Source organism: Melanerpes formicivorus, unplaced genomic scaffold (assembly GCF_026170545.1).
Source record: "Melanerpes formicivorus ecotype bairdi unplaced genomic scaffold, bMelFor1.0.p_v2 SCAF_13, whole genome shotgun sequence".
NCBI lineage: Eukaryota > Metazoa > Chordata > Aves > Piciformes > Picidae > Melanerpes > Melanerpes formicivorus.
In genome coordinates this window covers 131-23,411 of record NW_027142365.1, presented here as the reverse complement: position 1 = coordinate 23,411, position 23,281 = coordinate 131, and the positions used below count along the sequence as shown (strand labels likewise).

Here is a 23,281-nt window from a genome sequence, read left to right as displayed (position 1 = left end):
TCTGCTTCTAAAAGGCTTTTAGCATTGGAAAATAAAAGCCACGTGGGGGCCCGGCTGCTGGCCACGCCCAGGGAGGTGCTCAGTGCTGCCACCCGGTGTGTAACGGCCGGCAGTGCAGCCGTGCCGTGGCGTGTGTCGCCCCGGGGGAGCTCAATGCTGCCACCCGGTGTGTACTGGCCGGCAGTGCAGCCGTCGTGTGCCGCCCCGGGGGAACTAATTTCTGCAGCCTAACTGCGCTGAATGCTCGAAAATTCTTAGGGGGAGAGCGGAGAGCTTGAGTCGAGCGTCGCTATGGATCCGGCGCCTGCGCCCTAGCCCGGATCTGCTTCCCAGTCGCTTCCAGTTCTCTGCCAGTCCTTTGGTGGGGGGAAACTGTTGGGACCGGGAGGGCACCGGGAGGAGGCCATTACTGTGTAGTTTGGTAATACCGACGGCTGCAGCTGGTGCTGAGCTAAACAGAATGATCACAGAAGGCTTTTGCTCTGAAGCCAGAGCTGCCTGCTGGCGGAAGGAACGTTTTTCTGACAGCTCTTGGAGGAACATTTCTGTACAGGTGTTCCCCAGGGCTCCTCAGCTGCTCAGAACTCAACGTGTTGTCTTGGAAGGGAATAAAACCCAATGGAAAGCTGAGAGTGAGGTGACAACGCAGGCACCGCCCCCCCCGGCGTGGCACCGCCCCCCCCAGCGTGGCACCGCCCCCCTCAGCGTGGCACCGCCCCCCTCCAGCGTGTCACCGCCTCCCCCAGCGTGGCGCCGCCCCCCCCAGCGTGTCACCGCCCCCTCCCAGCGTGTCACCCGCCCCCCTCCAGCGTGTCACCGCCCCCCCTCCAGCGTGTCACCGCCCCCCTCCAGCGTGTCACCCGCCCCCCCCCAGCGTGTCACCGCCCCCCCAGCGTGTCACCGCCCCCCTCCAGACTGTCACCCGCCCCCCTCCAGCGTGTCACCGCCCCCCTCCAGCGTGTCACCGCCCCCCTCCAGCGTGTCACCGCCCCCCTCCAGCGTGTCACCCGCCCCCCTCCAGCGTGTCACCGCCCCCCAGCCTGAACCCACCCCCCAGCATGGCACCGCCCTCAACAACATGGCGCCAGATGCTTTCAGGGTTGTGGCTGGTAGAGGTTGCAGCTCTTCTGCTGTGTCCCAGGTCAGTGCCAGTCTCTGCTGCTTTGTGGGGTTTCTCTATAGCAGCCGCTGGAGGTGCGCGGGGCTTGGGGGGGTGGCCACCGGCGGGGCAGCGCGGGGCTTTTGGGGGGGGGGGGGGGGGGGCGTGTCCGGGCTTGACCGGTGGGGCTCTGCGGGGGGTGGCGGCTGCTGCCTCAACCGTACCCAGAGGCCCCGTGGGAGCTCAATGCTGCCACCCTGTGTGTAATGGCCGGCAGTGCAGCCGTGCCGCGGCGTGTGCCGCCCCGGGGGAGCTCAATGCTGCCACCCGGTGTGTAATGGCCGGCAGTGCAGCCGTACCGCGGCGTATAGCGCCCCGTGGGAGCTCAGTGCTCAACCCTGTGTGTAATGGCCGCAGTGCAGCCGTGCCGCGGCGTGTGCCGCCCCGTGGGAGCTAATTTCTGCAGCCTAACTGCGCCGAATGCTCGAAAATTCTTAAGGGAAGAGCGGAGAGCGGAGAGCTTGACTCGAGTGTCGCTATGGATCCGGCGCCTGCGCCCTAGCCCGGCTCTGCTGGCGCCAGAGGGGCAGCGTCCCGGTGGTCGCTATGGATCCGGCGCCTGCGCCCTAACCCGGCTCTGCTGGCGCCAGAGGGGCAGCGTCCCGGTGGTCGCTATGGATCCGGCGCCTGCGCCCTAGCCCGGCTCTGCTCGCGCCAGGGGGGCAGCGTCCCGGTGGTCGCTATGGAAAAAAAATCCATCTGAAAAAAGAAGTAGCAGAGAAGGAAAGCTGAAGCTGCAAAGATTGCAGTCCCCTCAGTTCTGGTTGTAGCCGGGTGGGGGTTGGTCTCTTCTCCCAGGCAAGCAGCACCAGAACAAGAGGACACAGTCTGAAGCTGTGCCAGGGGAGGTTTAGGCTGGATGTTAGGAAGAGGCTTACAGCTTGGCCAAAGACTCTTCCGATCCCTGTCTTCTGGTCGTGACCAGCAGCGTGCACGGGTGGCCAAGAAGGCCACTGGCAACCTGGCCAATATCAGGATCAGAGTGGCCAGCAGGAGCAGGGAGGTCATTCTGCCCCTGCACTTGGCACTGGTTAGGGCACACCTTGAGTCCCGTGTCCAGTTCTGGGCCCCCTCCGTTTAAGCAAGACGTTGAGTTGCTGGAAGGTGTCCGGAGAAGGGCAACAAAGCTGGGGAGGGGTTTGGAGCACAGGCCTGTGAGGAGAGGCTGAGGGAGCTGGGGTTGCTTAGCCTGGAGAAGAGGAGGCTCAGGGGAGACCTTCTTGCTTTCTACGACTCCCTGAAGGGAGGTTGTAGCCAGGTGGGGGTTGGTCTCTTCTTCCAGGCAAGCAGCACCAGAACAAGAGGACACAGTCTCAGGCTGTGCCAGGGGAGGTTTAGGCTAGAGGTTAGGAAGAGGTTCTGCACAGAGAGAGTGATTGCCCATTGGAATGGGCTGCCCAGGGAGGTGGTGGAGTCACCATCTTTGGAGGTGTTCAGGAGGAGACTGGATAGGGTGCTTGGTTGCATGGTTTAGTTGATTAGGTGGTGTTGGATGATAGCTTGGACACGATGATCTTGAAGGTCTCTTCCAACCTGGTCCATTCCATCCCATTCCAATCAACTAAACCATGGCACTGAGTGCCTCATCCAGTCTCTTTCTAAACACTCCCAGTGATGGTGACTCCACCACCTCCCTGGGCAGCACATTCCAAAGGCCAATCTCTCTTTCAACCTGCTCTATTCTATTCTATGAAGACCTTCTTCCTAACATCCTGGTTTCATTGGTGAGAGCAACAGACTTGGTTGCTGCCACCCGCTGCTAAGGGGTCTGAGTGGCCCCCAAATGGGGTTTGGAGGCAGGTAAAGGTTTCTTTTGGCGTGTGAAGGGGTTTTGTGGGCATCTAGAAGGGGTGTGGAGCCCCCTGAAAGGGTCTGGGATAGTGTCAGGGGGTTCTGGGCTGGTCTACCAGCGGGTCTGGGGACATTAGAAGCGTCTGGGGGTACCTAAAATGGAGCTGGGCGTATGAGATGGGGGGTTTGGGTGCCTCCAAAGGGGTTTTGTGGGCATCTAAGTTGGGGAATCTGGGGGGGTCCTGAAGGAGTTGGGGGGTTCTCGTCAAGCTATGAGCAGACACACAGAGAGATGTTAACGGACTTTCTTTGATCATTCCAGGTCTGGTGTGCTGGGACTGGCAGGATCTTCCTGAGCTGTCCATGTACAGTTTCTGTCGACACCCTTCAGCTCGTACATCCGGTTTGCTGACAGAGGGTGTGGGGTTTGTGGGGCCCGGCAGCGAGAGCTTTCCAAAGAGGAGCTCTTCAGGGCAGCTCCAAGGTTAGGTTTGGATTCTCCTGGAGTCGCACACAGAACGAGTCTCACGATTCCAGTGGTCTAATTTCATAGCTGCATTTTCATCTCTCTGCCTAGGTGACAGGACGACCTCACTAATGAAGAGAGATAGCCTGAGCTCTGCAGGAACCTTGAACCCAAGCAGCCAGTGCCTTCTGTGAGTACAAGCTGTCCTTGCTCAACGTGGAAGTAGTTGAGAGCTGAAGCCAGACCACACCATAATTCCCTCAGCTTCCTCTTCTGCAGATTAAACAGTCCCAGTTCCCTCAGCCACTCCTCATAAGACTTGTTATCCAGACCCCTCACCAGCTTTGTGGCCCTTCTCTGGACTCACTCTCTCACAAGGGGTGTCCTGGGGAACACCACTTGTGCCCGGCCGGCCACCGGCTGGGTTTAACTCTGTTCCCCACCGCTCTTGGGGCCTGGCCATCCATCCTGTTCTGCTGTCCAGCAGTCCCTTTGAAAAAAAATCCATCTGAAAAAAGAAGTAGCAGAGAAGGAAAGCTGAAGCTGCAAAGACTGCAGTCCCCTCAGTTCTGGTTGTAGCCAGGTGGGGGTTGGTCTCTTCTCCCAGGCAAGCAGCACCAGAGCAAGAGGACACAGTCTCAAGCTGTGCCAGGGGAGGTTTAGGCTGGATGTTAGGAAGAAGGTCTTCATAGAATAGAATAGAGCAGGTTGAAAGAGAGATTGGCCTTTGGAATGTGCTGCTCAGTGAGGTGGTGCCCAGGGAGTCACCATCACTGGAAGGGTTTAGAAAGAGACTGGATGAGGCACTCAGTGCCATGGTTTAGTTGATTAGATGGTGTTGGAATGGAATGGTATGGAATGGAACGGAATAGAAAAGAATAGACCAGACCGAGTTGGAAGAGACCTTCAAGATCATCGTGTCCAACCTATCATCCAACACCACCTAATCAACTAAACCATGCAACCAAGCACCCTATCCAGTCTCCTCCTGAACACCTCCAAAGATGGTGACTCCACCACCTCCCTGGGCAGCCCATTCCAATGGGCCATCACTCTCTCTGTGCAGAACCTCTTCCTAACCTCTAGCCTAAACCTCCCCTGGTGCAGCCTGAGACTGTGTCCTCTTGCTGGGCCCGGTGATGATCAAAGTTCTTTTCCAACCTGCTTACTCCTGTTTGGGTTTATTCTCCTGTATGAATTGTCAGTTCAAAGCACTCGAGAGAAATGATGTGATGGCTGTGCTGCAAAGCATCAGACTGGGGACCGAAAGACAACCTCCTGTGGATCGATGTACCGGGATATTCCAGGAACCTCTGTGCTGCCATAGACCTGGACTTAAACTCATTCCAGATGCCGCGGTGTGTTCCACATGACAATCGCACTCGGCACGTAAAGAGTGGCCAAGAGACTTCCCTTGTTTCCTTTGTGGAAGGCTTTTGTTTGTCCCCCGGCCCCGGGGGCCGTGTTCCTCTCGGGCAGGCTGCGGACGAGGCTGCCCTCGGCAGCAGGCGTGCCGCAAGCGGAGCGGCGAAGCTGTGTTCCTGGCAGTTCTCTCTCCGCCTGGATCAGGACAAAGGTACCGGCTGACAAGGACTTGCACTGACACAGGGTCAGAGAGCTGAGAGCACCAAAGGGTTTAATTGGTGAGAGCAACAGACTTGGTTGCTGCCACCCGCTGCTAAGGGGTCTGAGTGGGCCCCAAATGGGGTTTGGAGGCAGGTAAAGGTTTCTTTTGGCGTGTGAAGGGGTTTTGTGGGCATCTAGAAGGGGTGTGGAGCCCCCTGAAAGGGTCTGGGATAGTGTCAGGGGGTTCTGGGCTGGTCCACCAGCGGGTCTGGGGACATTAGAAGCGTCTGGGGGTACCTAAAACGGAGCTGGGCGTATCAGATGGGGGGTTTGGGTGCCTCCAAAGGGGTTTTGTGGGCATCTAAGTTGGGGAATCTGTGGGGGTCCTGAAGGAGTTGGGGGGTTCTCAGTGAGGTTTTGGAGTCTCTGTGGAGTGCCTGCAGTCTCCTGGAGTGCCTGTGCTTGAAACCCCCCAGAGGCCGCGCAGAGTGGTGCTCACAGTAGCTCTGCAAGCCTGCCATGGGCTCAGGAGGCTGTGCAGCGGTTAAACCTTTTCTTTTGCTCAAGCACAATCTTTCTGAATTCTTTTCTTGGATTTTTTTTTTTCCCAGGGTGATGTGAAACTGTCTGATTTTGGGCTAAGCACAGCTGTTCAGAAGTCTCAGAGACCTGAGCTCTACAGGAACCTTGAACCCAAGCAGCCAGTGCCTTCTGTGAGTACAAGCTGTCCTTGCTCAACGTGGAAGTAGTTGAGAGCTGAAGCCAGACCACACCATAATTCCCTCAGCTTCCTCTTCTGCAGATTAAACAGTCCCAGTTCCCTCAGCCACTCCTCATAAGACTTGTTATCCAGACCCCTCACCAGCTTTGTGGCCCTTCTCTGGACTCACTCTCTCACAAGGGGTGTCCTGGGGAACACCACTTGTGCCCGGCCGGCCACCGGCTGGGTTTAACTCTGTTCCCCACCGCTCTTGGGGCCTGGCCATCCATCCTGTTCTGCTGTCCAGCAGTCCCTTTGAAAAAAAATCCATCTGAAAAAAGAAGTAGCAGAGAAGGAAAGCTGAAGCTGCAAAGACTGCAGTCCCCTCAGTTCTTGTGGTACCCTCTGTGAGATCCTAAGCCACCTGAACTGAGCCGGTCAGGCAGCCAAGCTAGTGCAGCAGTGTCTTCTGGAGAGTTGATAGGAGCCAGTTCTGTGGGGTTTGTTGAAGTGAGTGGCCAGTCGTTCTACATGAACAATTGTCTTAGTGCTAGCAAGCAGGAGGCTCTGAAGTGTGGTACTTTGAGAGCTCCATTCATACTTGCCCTTCAGGAGGAGCCAGCTCTTTCATTGAAGGATCTTCCTGAGCTGTCCAAGTACAATTTCTGTTGACACTTTTCAGCTCTTACATCCAGATTGCTGACAGAGGATGTTGGGTTTGTGGGCCCTGGCAGCGACAGTTTTCCAAAGAGGAGCTCTAAGGCCAGCTGCAAGGTTAGGTTTGGATTCTCCAGGGGTGCCTGTGCTTGAAAGCCCCCCAGAGGCCGTGCAGAGTGGTGCTCGCAGTAGCTCTGTGCAAGTCTGCCATGGGCTCAGGAGGCCAGTATCTAGAGAGAGGGAGAGGGAAGGACAGTGACACTTCTAAGACAGTTTTAAAGAAATAATTATGAGAAGAGGCAAATTAATTCTGGGGACTCATGTGATATATCTGTTTAAGAGAAAAAAAAATGAAGGAGGTTTCTGACCATAACCAGGCTGACAAAGCACAGTAATGTGGTTTCCTATGGGATTCAACTCCTCCTGCATTGCACAGGACACTTCAACAGCTGTCCTGACAAGCTCTAAGTAATGAACTTAATCCACCCTGTGCAAGCAATGGGGCAAAAGATTAGAAAATCCATGTATGCAATTGAGATGTGTTACATTGGGACGCCCAGGATACACCTCATCAAGCTCTCCTAGTTTTTAGACGCAAGATGGAAGAAGGAAGGGGGAAGACAGAGCAGAAGGTCTATTTAAATATGAAACTCCTAGGCTGAAAGAAAAGAAAAACATTTTAAAGAGCACTCAGTGAGACTCTGTCACCAGCATAGCTAATCACAGAATCACTGAGTGTTAGGGGTTGGAAGGGACCCCAAAATAGCATCCGGTCCAACCCCTGTGCCAGTGCAGGATCACCTGGGGCAGGTTTTGAATGTCTCCAGAGACTCCACTAACTCTCTGGGCAGCCTGCTCCAGGGCTCTGGCACACACAGTGAAAAGGTTTTCCCTTCTGTTCCTGTGGGACTTCCTCCTTTCATTCGTCGGACACAGCGAAGCCGCTGGGTCGTGTTGCTGCGGCAAGGTGACCCACCCTGTAGTTCAGGGCCCGGGTCTCTGCCTTCATGGCAGCCTGTTCCCTTGGCACCCTGTCAGCTTAACAGCCCTGTACTCGGGGTCTGTGTGACGAGTTGTGGAGCCCTCCATTCTCCCTTCTGTCCCCAGCAGCAGCCCAAGGTCCCTGTAAGCAGGGCTGGGGAGGCTGCTTTAGGCAGCTGACAGGAACCAACCTTGCCTGGCCCTTAGGGGGCTGAGGTCAGTCCCTGGGCTCCTGAAGAGGTGGTGTTGCGCTGCTGCCAGGAGGGCCGGCCCGTAGGTGGGGCACGGGCCAGAGCCTGTGGCTCTCTGTGGGGCTTTTTGGGGGTGCTGCTGAGGCCTCACTCTGTCCTGTTGGCATCCTTTGTCAGGGTAGCCAGATCCTAGGCCCGATGTCTATCGTTAGCTCAATCGCAGAATTTCCTCGTCTGCTGTTCCTGTCCGTAAATTTTTGCCAGTGCTTCTGTAATAAAAAGGTTTTTATTTCTCCTGTAACTTGCAAGCTGGTGACCTCCTTAGGAGCACCACTGTGTTGTTCACAAAGTTCTTTGCTGTTGCAAAGCTGGGAGAAGTGTGAGGTTCAGCTGATGAAGTTTCTCTCTTTTAGAAGTGTCTGCTCAGCCGTCCTCTTCCTGGATCTCGGAGCTTTGTCTCTCCCTGTTTGCGGTGCCCCGACAAGGACTTGTGCCGACACATCCTCGGGAAGCTGAAACCACCAAAGGGTTTAATGGGTTTGAGACAAAATTCACCCAACTCATTCTGCGGTGGTGTACGGGAAAGAGTCGGTAGGGGAAGCCGCAGGACAGCCTGCAGCAAAGCTCAGGACTTGTTCCCTCGCCTCTTCCTTCTGCGCGTGTCCTCGTCGGCCGCCTGTAAGCGAGACGCTTCGCCAGCTGGCTTGTTTGAATTCAGTAAAGTTATGGCATGGAAGTTATCTGGTAGGAGTCGTTGCTAAACAGATGTAGTTGAAGCTTTGTATCTTCCGTTCTCTCTACTAGTTATTCTAATCTTGCCCTGTTGGTTTAGCCCATCAGTTTTCATGTTCTCTTCATCTATTAGTAGCAGAAGAAAGGGCCCCTTGATTCCAGTATTTCTTGCTGTAGTTCAGAGGTAGAGTTGGCTTTCCCTCTGACCTTTTATACTTTTACTTTGTGTTAAGTGGAACCCAAAACTGAATAGGATACTTTGTGTAAAGCTTGAGCAGCCCTTAACTTTCGAATTATTATACTGCATGCACTACTGCTTTGCAACATTCACAGGACTGTGGTGGTGTCAGACAGTTCACTTGCATTTAGCTCCTCAGGGGCCAGGCCTTCCTTTGGGCTGATAGTCTTGGCCAAAGCTGCAATGTTCAGTCCTTGCTGTGAAAGGCAGGAGGTGCTGGCTGGGCAGTTTGCTTTATTTTGTGCCTTTCTGGGGGCGAATCAAAGGGAGTGGGGGGATTGTGGGTGGGCTGGTTCTGCCACGTGGGGCAGGGGGCTGCTGCAGCAGAGGAGCAGGTGAGCGAGGGCTGGGGGCCCCCCCCTAAAGTGCTGCAAATTCTCCGAGGGCACCACACTATCTTTAAAAGTGTAAGTACTGGGGTGAGGCGAGGCGGAGGCAAACCTCTGGTTTGCAGCTGGAGAGGGAGGGCTTGGAGTGACTGGTGCGTAAGAAAGCTTTGGAAACGACCCCTGTCTGCCGTCTCTGCTTCTAAAAGGCTTTTAGCATTGGAAAATAAAAGCCACGTGGGGGCCCGGCTGCTGGCCACGCCCAGGGAGGTGCTCAGTGCTGCCACCCGGTGTGTAACGGCCGGCAGTGCAGCCGTGCCGTGGCGTGTGTCGCCCCGGGGGAGCTCAATGCTGCCACCCGGTGTGTACTGGCCGGCAGTGCAGCCGTGCCGCGGCGTGTGCCGCCCCGGGGGAACTAATTTCTGCAGCCTAACTGCGCTGAATGCTCGAAAATTCTTAGGGGGAGAGCGGAGAGCTTGAGTCGAGCGTCGCTATGGATCCGGCGCCTGCGCCCTAGCCCGGATCTGCTTCCCAGTCGCTTCCAGTTCTCTGCCAGTCCTTTGGTGGGGGGAAACTGTTGGGACCGGGAGGGCACCGGGAGGAGGCCATTACTGTGTAGTTTGGTAATACCGACGGCTGCAGCTGGTGCTGAGCTAAACAGAATGATCACAGAAGGCTTTTGCTCTGAAGCCAGAGCTGCCTGCTGGCGGAAGGAACGTTTTTCTGACAGCTCTTGGAGGAACATTTCTGTACAGGTGTTCCCCAGGGCTCCTCAGCTGCTCAGAACTCAACGTGTTGTCTTGGAAGGGAATAAAACCCAATGGAAAGCTGAGAGTGAGGTGACAACGCAGGCACCGCCCCCCCCGGCGTGGCACCGCCCCCCCAGCGTGGCACCGCCCCCTCAGCGTGGCACCGCCCCCCTCCAGCGTGTCACCGCCTCCCCCAGCGTGGCGCCGCCCCCCCAGCGTGTCACCGCCCCTCCCAGCGTGTCACCGCCCCCCTCCAGCGTGTCACCGCCCCCCTCCAGCGTGTCACCGCCCCCCTCCAGCGTGTCACCGCCCCCCCCAGCGTGTCACCGCCCCCCCAGCGTGTCACCGCCCCCCTCCAGCCTGTCACCGCCCCCCTCCAGCGTGTCACCGCCCCCCTCCAGCGTGTCACCGCCCCCCTCCAGCGTGTCACCGCCCCCCTCCAGCGTGTCACCGCCCCCCTCCAGCGTGTCACCGCCCCCCAGCCTGAACCCCACCCCCCAGCATGGCACCGCCCTCAACAACATGGCGCCAGATGCTTTCAGGGTTGTGGCTGGTAGAGGTTGCAGCTCTTCTGCTGTGTCCCAGGTCAGTGCCAGTCTCTGCTGCTTTGTGGGGTTTCTCTATAGCAGCCGCTGGAGGTGCGCGGGGCTTGGGGGGGTGGCCACCGGCGGGGCAGCGCGGGGCTTTTGGGGGGGGGGGGGGGGGCGTGTCCGGGCTTGACCGGTGGGGCTCTGCGGGGGTGGCGGCTGCTGCCTCAACCGTACCCAGAGGCCCCGTGGGAGCTCAATGCTGCCACCCTGTGTGTAATGGCCGGCAGTGCAGCCGTGCCGCGGCGTGTGCCGCCCCGGGGGAGCTCAATGCTGCCACCCGGTGTGTAATGGCCGGCAGTGCAGCCGTACCGCGGCGTATAGCGCCCCGTGGGAGCTCAGTGCTCAACCCTGTGTGTAATGGCCGCAGTGCAGCCGTGCCGCGGCGTGTGCCGCCCCGTGGGAGCTAATTTCTGCAGCCTAACTGCGCCGAATGCTCGAAAATTCTTAAGGGAAGAGCGGAGAGCGGAGAGCTTGACTCGAGTGTCGCTATGGATCCGGCGCCTGCGCCCTAGCCCGGCTCTGCTGGCGCCAGAGGGGCAGCGTCCCGGTGGTCGCTATGGATCCGGCGCCTGCGCCCTAACCCGGCTCTGCTGGCGCCAGAGGGGCAGCGTCCCGGTGGTCGCTATGGATCCGGCGCCTGCGCCCTAGCCCGGCTCTGCTCGCGCCAGGGGGGGCAGCGTCCCGGTGGTCGCTATGGAAAAAAAATCCATCTGAAAAAAGAAGTAGCAGAGAAGGAAAGCTGAAGCTGCAAAGATTGCAGTCCCCTCAGTTCTGGTTGTAGCCGGGTGGGGGTTGGTCTCTTCTCCCAGGCAAGCAGCACCAGAACAAGAGGACACAGTCTGAAGCTGTGCCAGGGGAGGTTTAGGCTGGATGTTAGGAAGAGGCTTACAGCTTGGCCAAAGACTCTTCCGATCCCTGTCTTCTGGTCGTGACCAGCAGCGTGCACGGGTGGCCAAGAAGGCCACTGGCAACCTGGCCAATATCAGGATCAGAGTGGCCAGCAGGAGCAGGGAGGTCATTCTGCCCCTGCACTTGGCACTGGTTAGGGCACACCTTGAGTCCCGTGTCCAGTTCTGGGCCCCTCCGTTTAAGCAAGACGTTGAGATGCTGGAAGGTGTCCGGAGAAGGGCAACAAAGCTGGGGAGGGGTTTGGAGCACAGGCCTGTGAGGAGAGGCTGAGGGAGCTGGGGTTGCTTAGCCTGGAGAAGAGGAGGCTCAGGGGAGACCTTCTTGCTTTCTACGACTCCCTGAAGGGAGGTTGTAGCCAGGTGGGGGTTGGTCTCTTCTTCCAGGCAAGCAGCACCAGAACAAGAGGACACAGTCTCAGGCTGTGCCAGGGGAGGTTTAGGCTAGAGGTTAGGAAGAGGTTCTGCACAGAGAGAGTGATTGCCCATTGGAATGGGCTGCCCAGGGAGGTGGTGGAGTCACCATCTTTGGAGGTGTTCAGGAGGAGACTGGATAGGGTGCTTGGTTGCATGGTTTAGTTGATTAGGTGGTGTTGGATGATAGCTTGGACACGATGATCTTGAAGGTCTCTTCCAACCTGGTCCATTCCATCCCATTCCAATCAACTAAACCATGGCACTGAGTGCCTCATCCAGTCTCTTTCTAAACACTCCCAGTGATGGTGACTCCACCACCTCCCTGGGCAGCACATTCCAAAGGCCAATCTCTCTTTCAACCTGCTCTATTCTATTCTATGAAGACCTTCTTCCTAACATCCTGGTTTCATTGGTGAGAGCAACAGACTTGGTTGCTGCCACCCGCTGCTAAGGGGTCTGAGTGGCCCCCAAATGGGGTTTGGAGGCAGGTAAAGGTTTCTTTTGGCGTGTGAAGGGGTTTTGTGGGCATCTAGAAGGGGTGTGGAGCCCCCTGAAAGGGTCTGGGATAGTGTCAGGGGGTTCTGGGCTGGTCTACCAGCGGGTCTGGGGACATTAGAAGCGTCTGGGGGTACCTAAAATGGAGCTGGGCGTATGAGATGGGGGGTTTGGGTGCCTCCAAAGGGGTTTTGTGGGCATCTAAGTTGGGGAATCTGGGGGGGTCCTGAAGGAGTTGGGGGGTTCTCGTCAAGCTATGAGCAGACACACAGAGAGATGTTAACGGACTTTCTTTGATCATTCCAGGTCTGGTGTGCTGGGACTGGCAGGATCTTCCTGAGCTGTCCATGTACAGTTTCTGTCGACACCCTTCAGCTCGTACATCCGGTTTGCTGACAGAGGGTGTGGGGTTTGTGGGGCCCGGCAGCGAGAGCTTTCCAAAGAGGAGCTCTTCAGGGCAGCTCCAAGGTTAGGTTTGGATTCTCCTGGAGTCGCACACAGAACGAGTCTCACGATTCCAGTGGTCTAATTTCATAGCTGCATTTTCATCTCTCTGCCTAGGTGACAGGACGACCTCACTAATGAAGAGAGATAGCCTGAGCTCTGCAGGAACCTTGAACCCAAGCAGCCAGTGCCTTCTGTGAGTACAAGCTGTCCTTGCTCAACGTGGAAGTAGTTGAGAGCTGAAGCCAGACCACACCATAATTCCCTCAGCTTCCTCTTCTGCAGATTAAACAGTCCCAGTTCCCTCAGCCACTCCTCATAAGACTTGTTATCCAGACCCCTCACCAGCTTTGTGGCCCTTCTCTGGACTCACTCTCTCACAAGGGGTGTCCTGGGGAACACCACTTGTGCCCGGCCGGCCACCGGCTGGGTTTAACTCTGTTCCCCACCGCTCTTGGGGCCTGGCCATCCATCCTGTTCTGCTGTCCAGCAGTCCCTTTGAAAAAAAATCCATCTGAAAAAAGAAGTAGCAGAGAAGGAAAGCTGAAGCTGCAAAGACTGCAGTCCCCTCAGTTCTGGTTGTAGCCAGGTGGGGGTTGGTCTCTTCTCCCAGGCAAGCAGCACCAGAGCAAGAGGACACAGTCTCAAGCTGTGCCAGGGGAGGTTTAGGCTGGATGTTAGGAAGAAGGTCTTCATAGAATAGAATAGAGCAGGTTGAAAGAGAGATTGGCCTTTGGAATGTGCTGCTCAGTGAGGTGGTGCCCAGGGAGTCACCATCACTGGAAGGGTTTAGAAAGAGACTGGATGAGGCACTCAGTGCCATGGTTTAGTTGATTAGATGGTGTTGGAATGGAATGGTATGGAATGGAACGGAATAGAAAAGAATAGACCAGACCGAGTTGGAAGAGACCTTCAAGATCATCGTGTCCAACCTATCATCCAACACCACCTAATCAACTAAACCATGCAACCAAGCACCCTATCCAGTCTCCTCCTGAACACCTCCAAAGATGGTGACTCCACCACCTCCCTGGGCAGCCCATTCCAATGGGCCATCACTCTCTCTGTGCAGAACCTCTTCCTAACCTCTAGCCTAAACCTCCCCTGGTGCAGCCTGAGACTGTGTCCTCTTGCTGGGCCCGGTGATGATCAAAGTTCTTTTCCAACCTGCTTACTCCTGTTTGGGTTTATTCTCCTGTATGAATTGTCAGTTCAAAGCACTCGAGAGAAATGGTGTGATGGCTGTGCTGCAAAGCATCAGACTGGGGACCGAAAGACAACCTCCTGTGGATCGATGTACCGGGATATTCCAGGAACCTCTGTGCTGCCATAGACCTGGACTTAAACTCATTCCAGATGCCGCGGTGTGTTCCACATGACAATCGCACTCGGCACGTAAAGAGTGGCCAAGAGACTTCCCTTGTTTCCTTTGTGGAAGGCTTTTGTTTGTCCCCCGGCCCCGGGGGCCGTGTTCCTCTCGGGCAGGCTGCGGACGAGGCTGCCCTCGGCAGCAGGCGTGCCGCAAGCGGAGCGGCGAAGCTGTGTTCCTGGCAGTTCTCTCTCCGCCTGGATCAGGACAAAGGTACCGGCTGACAAGGACTTGCACTGACACAGGGTCAGAGAGCTGAGAGCACCAAAGGGTTTAATTGGTGAGAGCAACAGACTTGGTTGCTGCCACCCGCTGCTAAGGGGTCTGAGTGGGCCCCAAATGGGGTTTGGAGGCAGGTAAAGGTTTCTTTTGGCGTGTGAAGGGGTTTTGTGGGCATCTAGAAGGGGTGTGGAGCCCCCTGAAAGGGTCTGGGATAGTGTCAGGGGGTTCTGGGCTGGTCCACCAGCGGGTCTGGGGACATTAGAAGCGTCTGGGGGTACCTAAAACGGAGCTGGGCGTATCAGATGGGGGGTTTGGGTGCCTCCAAAGGGGTTTTGTGGGCATCTAAGTTGGGGAATCTGTGGGGGTCCTGAAGGAGTTGGGGGGTTCTCAGTGAGGTTTTGGAGTCTCTGTGGAGTGCCTGCAGTCTCCTGGAGTGCCTGTGCTTGAAACCCCCCAGAGGCCGCGCAGAGTGGTGCTCACAGTAGCTCTGCAAGCCTGCCATGGGCTCAGGAGGCTGTGCAGCGGTTAAACCTTTTCTTTTGCTCAAGCACAATCTTTCTGAATTCTTTTCTTGGATTTTTTTTTTCCCAGGGTGATGTGAAACTGTCTGATTTTGGGCTAAGCACAGCTGTTCAGAAGTCTCAGAGACCTGAGCTCTACAGGAACCTTGAACCCAAGCAGCCAGTGCCTTCTGTGAGTACAAGCTGTCCTTGCTCAACGTGGAAGTAGTTGAGAGCTGAAGCCAGACCACACCATAATTCCCTCAGCTTCCTCTTCTGCAGATTAAACAGTCCCAGTTCCCTCAGCCACTCCTCATAAGACTTGTTATCCAGACCCCTCACCAGCTTTGTGGCCCTTCTCTGGACTCACTCTCTCACAAGGGGTGTCCTGGGGAACACCACTTGTGCCCGGCCGGCCACCGGCTGGGTTTAACTCTGTTCCCCACCGCTCTTGGGGCCTGGCCATCCATCCTGTTCTGCTGTCCAGCAGTCCCTTTGAAAAAAAATCCATCTGAAAAAAGAAGTAGCAGAGAAGGAAAGCTGAAGCTGCAAAGACTGCAGTCCCCTCAGTTCTTGTGGTACCCTCTGTGAGATCCTAAGCCACCTGAACTGAGCCGGTCAGGCAGCCAAGCTAGTGCAGCAGTGTCTTCTGGAGAGTTGATAGGAGCCAGTTCTGTGGGGTTTGTTGAAGTGAGTGGCCAGTCGTTCTACATGAACAATTGTCTTAGTGCTAGCAAGCAGGAGGCTCTGAAGTGTGGTACTTTGAGAGCTCCATTCATACTTGCCCTTCAGGAGGAGCCAGCTCTTTCATTGAAGGATCTTCCTGAGCTGTCCAAGTACAATTTCTGTTGACACTTTTCAGCTCTTACATCCAGATTGCTGACAGAGGATGTTGGGTTTGTGGGCCCTGGCAGCGACAGTTTTCCAAAGAGGAGCTCTAAGGCCAGCTGCAAGGTTAGGTTTGGATTCTCCAGGGGTGCCTGTGCTTGAAAGCCCCCCAGAGGCCGTGCAGAGTGGTGCTCGCAGTAGCTCTGTGCAAGTCTGCCATGGGCTCAGGAGGCCAGTATCTAGAGAGAGGGAGAGGGAAGGACAGTGACACTTCTAAGACAGTTTTAAAGAAATAATTATGAGAAGAGGCAAATTAATTCTGGGGACTCATGTGATATATCTGTTTAAGAGAAAAAAAAATGAAGGAGGTTTCTGACCATAACCAGGCTGACAAAGCACAGTAATGTGGTTTCCTATGGGATTCAACTCCTCCTGCATTGCACAGGACACTTCAACAGCTGTCCTGACAAGCTCTAAGTAATGAACTTAATCCACCCTGTGCAAGCAATGGGGCAAAAGATTAGAAAATCCATGTATGCAATTGAGATGTGTTACATTGGGACGCCCAGGATACACCTCATCAAGCTCTCCTAGTTTTTAGACGCAAGATGGAAGAAGGAAGGGGGAAGACAGAGCAGAAGGTCTATTTAAATATGAAACTCCTAGGCTGAAAGAAAAGAAAAACATTTTAAAGAGCACTCAGTGAGACTCTGTCACCAGCATAGCTAATCACAGAATCACTGAGTGTTAGGGGTTGGAAGGGACCCCAAAATAGCATCCGGTCCAACCCCTGTGCCAGTGCAGGATCACCTGGGGCAGGTTTTGAATGTCTCCAGAGACTCCACTAACTCTCTGGGCAGCCTGCTCCAGGGCTCTGGCACACACAGTGAAAAGGTTTTCCCTTCTGTTCCTGTGGGACTTCCTCCTTTCATTCGTCGGACACAGCGAAGCCGCTGGGTCGTGTTGCTGCGGCAAGGTGACCCACCCTGTAGTTCAGGGCCCGGGTCTCTGCCTTCATGGCAGCCTGTTCCCTTGGCACCCTGTCAGCTTAACAGCCCTGTACTCGGGGTCTGTGTGACGAGTTGTGGAGCCCTCCATTCCCCCTTCTGTCCCCAGCAGCAGCCCAAGGTCCCTGTAAGCAGGGCTGGGGAGGCTGCTTTAGGCAGCTGACAGGAACCAACCTTGCCTGGCCCTTAGGGGGCTGAGGTCAGTCCCTGGGCTCCTGAAGAGGTGGTGTTGCGCTGCTGCCAGGAGGGCCGGCCCGTAGGTGGGGCACGGGCCAGAGCCTGTGGCTCTCTGTGGGGCTTTTTGGGGGTGCTGCTGAGGCCTCACTCTGTCCTGTTGGCATCCTTTGTCAGGGTAGCCAGATCCTAGGCCCGATGTCTATCGTTAGCTCAATCGCAGAATTTCCTCGTCTGCTGTTCCTGTCCGTAAATTTTTGCCAGTGCTTCTGTAATAAAAAGGTTTTTATTTCTCCTGTAACTTGCAAGCTGGTGACCTCCTTAGGAGCACCACTGTGTTGTTCACAAAGTTCTTTGCTGTTGCAAAGCTGGGAGAAGTGTGAGGTTCAGCTGATGAAGTTTCTCTCTTTTAGAAGTGTCTGCTCAGCCGTCCTCTTCCTGGATCTCGGAGCTTTGTCTCTCCCTGTTTGCGGTGCCCCGACAAGGACTTGTGCCGACACATCCTCGGGAAGCTGAAACCACCAAAGGGTTTAATGGGTTTGAGACAAAATTCACCCAACTCATTCTGCGGTGGTGTACGGGAAAGAGTCGGTAGGGGAAGCCGCAGGACAGCCTGCAGCAAAGCTCAGGACTTGTTCCCTCGCCTCTTCCTTCTGCGCGTGTCCTCGTCGGCCGCCTGTAAGCGAGACGCTTCGCCAGCTGGCTTGTTTGAATTCAGTAAAGTTATGGCATGGAAGTTATCTGGTAGGAGTCGTTGCTAAACAGATGTAGTTGAAGCTTTGTATCTTCCGTTCTCTCTACTAGTTATTCTAATCTTGCCCTGTTGGTTTAGCCCATCAGTTTTCATGTTCTCTTCATCTATTAGTAGCAGAAGAAAGGGCCCCTTGATTCCAGTATTTCTTGCTGTAGTTCAGAGGTAGAGTTGGCTTTCCCTCTGACCTTTTATACTTTTACTTTGTGTTAAGTGGAACCCAAAACTGAATAGGATACTTTGTGTAAAGCTTGAGCAGCCCTTAACTTTCGAATTATTATACTGCATGCACTACTGCTTTGCAACATTCACAGGACTGTGGTGGTGTCAGACAGTTCACTTGCATTTAGCTCCTCAGGGGCCAGGCCTTCCTTTGGGCTGATAGTCTTGGCCAAAGCTGCAATGTTCAGTCCTTGCTGTGAAAGGCAGGAGGTGCTGGCTGGGCAGTTTGCTTTATTTTGTGCCTTTCTGGGGGCGAATCAAAGGGAGTGGGGGGATTGTGGGTGGGCTGGTTCTGCCACGTGGGGCAGGGGGCTGCTGCAGCAGAGGAGCAGGTGAGCGAGGGCTGGGGGCCCCCCCCTAAAGTGCTGCAAATTCTCCGAGGGCACCACACTATCTTTAAAAGTGTAAGTACTGGGGTGAGGCGAGGCGGAGGCAAACCTCTGGTTTGCAGCTGGAGAGGGAGGGCTTGGAGTGACTGGTGCGTAAGAAAGCTTTGGAAACGACCCCTGTCTGCCGTCTCTGCTTCTAAAAGGCTTTTAGCATTGGAAAATAAAAGCCACGTGGGGGCCCGGCTGCTGGCCACGCCCAGGGAGGTGCTCAGTGCTGCCACCCGGTGTGTAACGGCCGGCAGTGCAGCCGTGCCGTGGCGTGTGTCGCCCCGGGGGAGCTCAATGCTGCCACCCGGTGTGTACTGGCCGGCAGTGCAGCCGTGCCGCGGCGTGTGCCGCCCCGGGGGAACTAATTTCTGCAGCCTAACTGCGCTGAATGCTCGAAAATTCTTAGGGGGAGAGCGGAGAGCTTGAGTCGAGCGTCGCTATGGATCCGGCGCCTGCGCCCTAGCCCGGATCTGCTTCCCAGTCGCTTCCAGTTCTCTGCCAGTCCTTTGGTGGGGGGAAACTGTTGGGACCGGGAGGGCACCGGGAGGAGGCCATTACTGTGTAGTTTGGTAATACCGACGGCTGCAGCTGGTGCTGAGCTAAACAGAATGATCACAGAAGGCTTTTGCTCTGAAGCCAGAGCTGCCTGCTGGCGGAAGGAACGTTTTTCTGACAGCTCTTGGAGGAACATTTCTGTACAGGTGTTCCCCAGGGCTCCTCAGCTGCTCAGAACTCAACGTGTTGTCTTGGAAGGGAATAAAACCCAATGGAAAGCTGAGAGTGAGGTGACAACGCAGGCACCGCCCCCCCCGGCGTGGCACCGCCCCCCCAGCGTGGCACCGCCCCCTCAGCGTGGCACCGCCCCCCTCCAGCGTGTCACCGCCTCCCCCAGCGTGGCGCCGCCCCCCCAGCGTGTCACCGCCCCTCCCAGCGTGTCACCGCCCCCCTCCAGCGTGTCACCGCCCCCCTCCAGCGTGTCACCGCCCCCCTCCAGCGTGTCACCGCCCCCCCCCAGCGTGTCACCGCCCCCCCAGCGTGTCACCGCCCCCCTCCAGCCTGTCACCGCCCCCCTCCAGCGTGTCACCGCCCCCCTCCAGCGTGTCACCGCCCCCCTCCAGCGTGTCACCGCCCCCCTCCAGCGTGTCACCGCCCCCCTCCAGCGTGTCACCGCCCCCCAGCCTGAACCCCACCCCCCAGCATGGCACCGCCCTCAACAACATGGCGCCAGATGCTTTCAGGGTTGTGGCTGGTAGAGGTTGCAGCTCTTCTGCTGTGTCCCAGGTCAGTGCCAGTCTCTGCTGCTTTGTGGGGTTTCTCTATAGCAGCCGCTGGAGGTGCGCGGGGCTTGGGGGGGTGGCCACCGGCGGGGCAGCGCGGGGCTTTTGGGGGGGGGGGGGGGGGGCGTGTCCGGGCTTGACCGGTGGGGCTCTGCGGGGGTGGCGGCTGCTGCCTCAACCGTACCCAGAGGCCCCGTGGGAGCTCAATGCTGCCACCCTGTGTGTAATGGCCGGCAGTGCAGCCGTGCCGCGGCGTGTGCCGCCCCGGGGGAGCTCAATGCTGCCACCCGGTGTGTAATGGCCGGCAGTGCAGCCGTACCGCGGCGTATAGCGCCCCGTGGGAGCTCAGTGCTCAACCCTGTGTGTAATGGCCGCAGTGCAGCCGTGCCGCGGCGTGTGCCGCCCCGTGGGAGCTAATTTCTGCAGCCTAACTGCGCCGAATGCTCGAAAATTCTTAAGGGAAGAGCGGAGAGCGGAGAGCTTGACTCGAGTGTCGCTATGGATCCGGCGCCTGCGCCCTAGCCCGGCTCTGCTGGCGCCAGAGGGGCAGCGTCCCGGTGGTCGCTATGGATCCGGCGCCTGCGCCCTAACCCGGCTCTGCTGGCGCCAGAGGGGCAGCGTCCCGGTGGTCGCTATGGATCCGGCGCCTGCGCCCTAGCCCGGCTCTGCTCGCGCCAGGGGGGCAGCGTCCCGGTGGTCGCTATGGAAAAAAAATCCATCTGAAAAAAGAAGTAGCAGAGAAGGAAAGCTGAAGCTGCAAAGATTGCAGTCCCCTCAGTTCTGGTTGTAGCCGGGTGGGGGTTGGTCTCTTCTCCCAGGCAAGCAGCACCAGAACAAGAGGACACAGTCTGAAGCTGTGCCAGGGGAGGTTTAGGCTGGATGTTAGGAAGAGGCTTACAGCTTGGCCAAAGACTCTTCCGATCCCTGTCTTCTGGTCGTGACCAGCAGCGTGCACGGGTGGCCAAGAAGGCCACTGGCAACCTGGCCAATATCAGGATCAGAGTGGCCAGCAGGAGCAGGGAGGTCATTCTGCCCCTGCACTTGGCACTGGTTAGGGCACACCTTGAGTCCCGTGTCCAGTTCTGGGCCCCTCCGTTTAAGCAAGACGTTGAGATGCTGGAAGGTGTCCGGAGAAGGGCAACAAAGCTGGGGAGGGGTTTGGAGCACAGGCCTGTGAGGAGAGGCTGAGGGAGCTGGGGTTGCTTAGCCTGGAGAAGAGGAGGCTCAGGGGAGACCTTCTTGCTTTCTACGACTCCCTGAAGGGAGGTTGTAGCCAGGTGGGGGTTGGTCTCTTCTTCCAGGCAAGCAGCACCAGAACAAGAGGACACAGTCTCAGGCTGTGCCAGGGGAGGTTTAGGCTAGAGGTTAGGAAGAGGTTCTGCACAGAGAGAGTGATTGCCCATTGGAATGGGCTGCCCAGGGAGGTGGTGGAGTCACCATCTTTGGAGGTGTTCAGGAGGAGACTGGATAGGGTGCTTGGTTGCATGGTTTAGTTGATTAGGTGGTGTTGGATGATAGCTTGGACACGATGATCTTGAAGGTCTCTTCCAACCTGGTCCATTCCATCCCATTCCAATCAACTAAACCATGGCACTGAGTGCCTCATCCAGTCTCTTTCTAAACACTCCCAGTGATGGTGACTCCACCACCTCCCTGGGCAGCACATTCCAAAGGCCAATCTCTCTTTCAACCTGCTCTATTCTATTCTATGAAGACCTTCTTCCTAACATCCTGGTTTCATTGGTGAGAGCAACAGACTTGGTTGCTGCCACCCGCTGCTAAGGGGTCTGAGTGGCCCCCAAATGGGGTTTGGAGGCAGGTAAAGGTTTCTTTTGGCGTGTGAAGGGGTTTTGTGGGCATCTAGAAGGGGTGTGGAGCCCCCTGAAAGGGTCTGGGATAGTGTCAGGGGGTTCTGGGCTGGTCTACCAGCGGGTCTGGGGACATTAGAAGCGTCTGGGGGTACCTAAAATGGAGCTGGGCGTATGAGATGGGGGGTTTGGGTGCCTCCAAAGGGGTTTTGTGGGCATCTAAGTTGGGGAATCTGGGGGGGTCCTGAAGGAGTTGGGGGGTTCTCGTCAAGCTATGAGCAGACACACAGAGAGATGTTAACGGACTTTCTTTGATCATTCCAGGTCTGGTGTGCTGGGACTGGCAGGATCTTCCTGAGCTGTCCATGTACAGTTTCTGTCGACACCCTTCAGCTCGTACATCCGGTTTGCTGACAGAGGGTGTGGGGTTTGTGGGGCCCGGCAGCGAGAGCTTTCCAAAGAGGAGCTCTTCAGGGCAGCTCCAAGGTTAGGTTTGGATTCTCCTGGAGTCGCACACAGAACGAGTCTCACGATTCCAGTGGTCTAATTTCATAGCTGCATTTTCATCTCTCTGCCTAGGTGACAGGACGACCTCACTAATGAAGAGAGATAGCCTGAGCTCTGCAGGAACCTTGAACCCAAGCAGCCAGTGCCTTCTGTGAGTACAAGCTGTCCTTGCTCAACGTGGAAGTAGTTGAGAGCTGAAGCCAGACCACACCATAATTCCCTCAGCTTCCTCTTCTGCAGATTAAACAGTCCCAGTTCCCTCAGCCACTCCTCATAAGACTTGTTATCCAGACCCCTCACCAGCTTTGTGGCCCTTCTCTGGACTCACTCTCTCACAAGGGGTGTCCTGGGGAACACCACTTGTGCCCGGCCGGCCACCGGCTGGGTTTAACTCTGTTCCCCACCGCTCTTGGGGCCTGGCCATCCATCCTGTTCTGCTGTCCAGCAGTCCCTTTGAAAAAAAATCCATCTGAAAAAAGAAGTAGCAGAGAAGGAAAGCTGAAGCTGCAAAGACTGCAGTCCCCTCAGTTCTGGTTGTAGCCAGGTGGGGGTTGGTCTCTTCTCCCAGGCAAGCAGCACCAGAGCAAGAGGACACAGTCTCAAGCTGTGCCAGGGGAGGTTTAGGCTGGATGTTAGGAAGAAGGTCTTCATAGAATAGAATAGAGCAGGTTGAAAGAGAGATTGGCCTTTGGAATGTGCTGCTCAGTGAGGTGGTGCCCAGGGAGTCACCATCACTGGAAGGGTTTAGAAAGAGACTGGATGAGGCACTCAGTGCCATGGTTTAGTTGATTAGATGGTGTTGGAATGGAATGGTATGGAATGGAACGGAATAGAAAAGAATAGACCAGACCGAGTTGGAAGAGACCTTCAAGATCATCGTGTCCAACCTATCATCCAACACCACCTAATCAACTAAACCATGCAACCAAGCACCCTATCCAGTCTCCTCCTGAACACCTCCAAAGATGGTGACTCCACCACCTCCCTGGGCAGCCCATTCCAATGGGCCATCACTCTCTCTGTGCAGAACCTCTTCCTAACCTCTAGCCTAAACCTCCCCTGGTGCAGCCTGAGACTGTGTCCTCTTGCTGGGCCCGGTGATGATCAAAGTTCTTTTCCAACCTGCTTACTCCTGTTTGGGTTTATTCTCCTGTATGAATTGTCAGTTCAAAGCACTCGAGAGAAATGGTGTGATGGCTGTGCTGCAAAGCATCAGACTGGGGACCGAAAGACAACCTCCTGTGGATCGATGTACCGGGATATTCCAGGAACCTCTGTGCTGCCATAGACCTGGACTTAAACTCATTCCAGATGCCGCGGTGTGTTCCACATGACAATCGCACTCGGCACGTAAAGAGTGGCCAAGAGACTTCCCTTGTTTCCTTTGTGGAAGGCTTTTGTTTGTCCCCCGGCCCCGGGGGCCGTGTTCCTCTCGGGCAGGCTGCGGACGAGGCTGCCCTCGGCAGCAGGCGTGCCGCAAGCGGAGCGGCGAAGCTGTGTTCCTGGCAGTTCTCTCTCCGCCTGGATCAGGACAAAGGTACCGGCTGACAAGGACTTGCACTGACACAGGGTCAGAGAGCTGAGAGCACCAAAGGGTTTAATTGGTGAGAGCAACAGACTTGGTTGCTGCCACCCGCTGCTAAGGGGTCTGAGTGGGCCCCAAATGGGGTTTGGAGGCAGGTAAAGGTTTCTTTTGGCGTGTGAAGGGGTTTTGTGGGCATCTAGAAGGGGTGTGGAGCCCCCTGAAAGGGTCTGGGATAGTGTCAGGGGGTTCTGGGCTGGTCCACCAGCGGGTCTGGGGACATTAGAAGCGTCTGGGGGTACCTAAAACG

At 56.3% G+C, this 23,281-nt stretch overlaps 3 long non-coding RNA genes across 3 annotated transcripts; all 3 read left to right on the top strand.

The window, feature by feature from the left end:
- The first annotated feature begins 3,207 nt into the window (after positions 1-3,207).
- Positions 3,208-17,716, top strand: LOC137444766 (uncharacterized). The gene is made up of 7 exons (XR_010988275.1): positions 3,208-3,434; positions 3,528-3,606; positions 12,270-12,431; positions 12,525-12,603; positions 13,619-13,989; positions 14,590-14,691; positions 16,921-17,716. It is a non-coding gene; the product is annotated as an uncharacterized lncRNA (long non-coding RNA).
- LOC137444768 (uncharacterized) lies at positions 4,492-8,720 on the top strand. The gene is made up of 3 exons (XR_010988277.1): positions 4,492-4,992; positions 5,594-5,695; positions 7,925-8,720. It is a non-coding gene; the product is annotated as an uncharacterized lncRNA (long non-coding RNA).
- A 3,485-nt stretch (positions 17,717-21,201) lies between the features above and the next one.
- On the top strand, positions 21,202-23,014 carry LOC137444769 (uncharacterized). Its single transcript, XR_010988278.1, has 3 exons — positions 21,202-21,428; positions 21,522-21,600; positions 22,616-23,014. It is a non-coding gene; the product is annotated as an uncharacterized lncRNA (long non-coding RNA).
- The last annotated feature ends 267 nt before the right edge of the window (positions 23,015-23,281 follow it).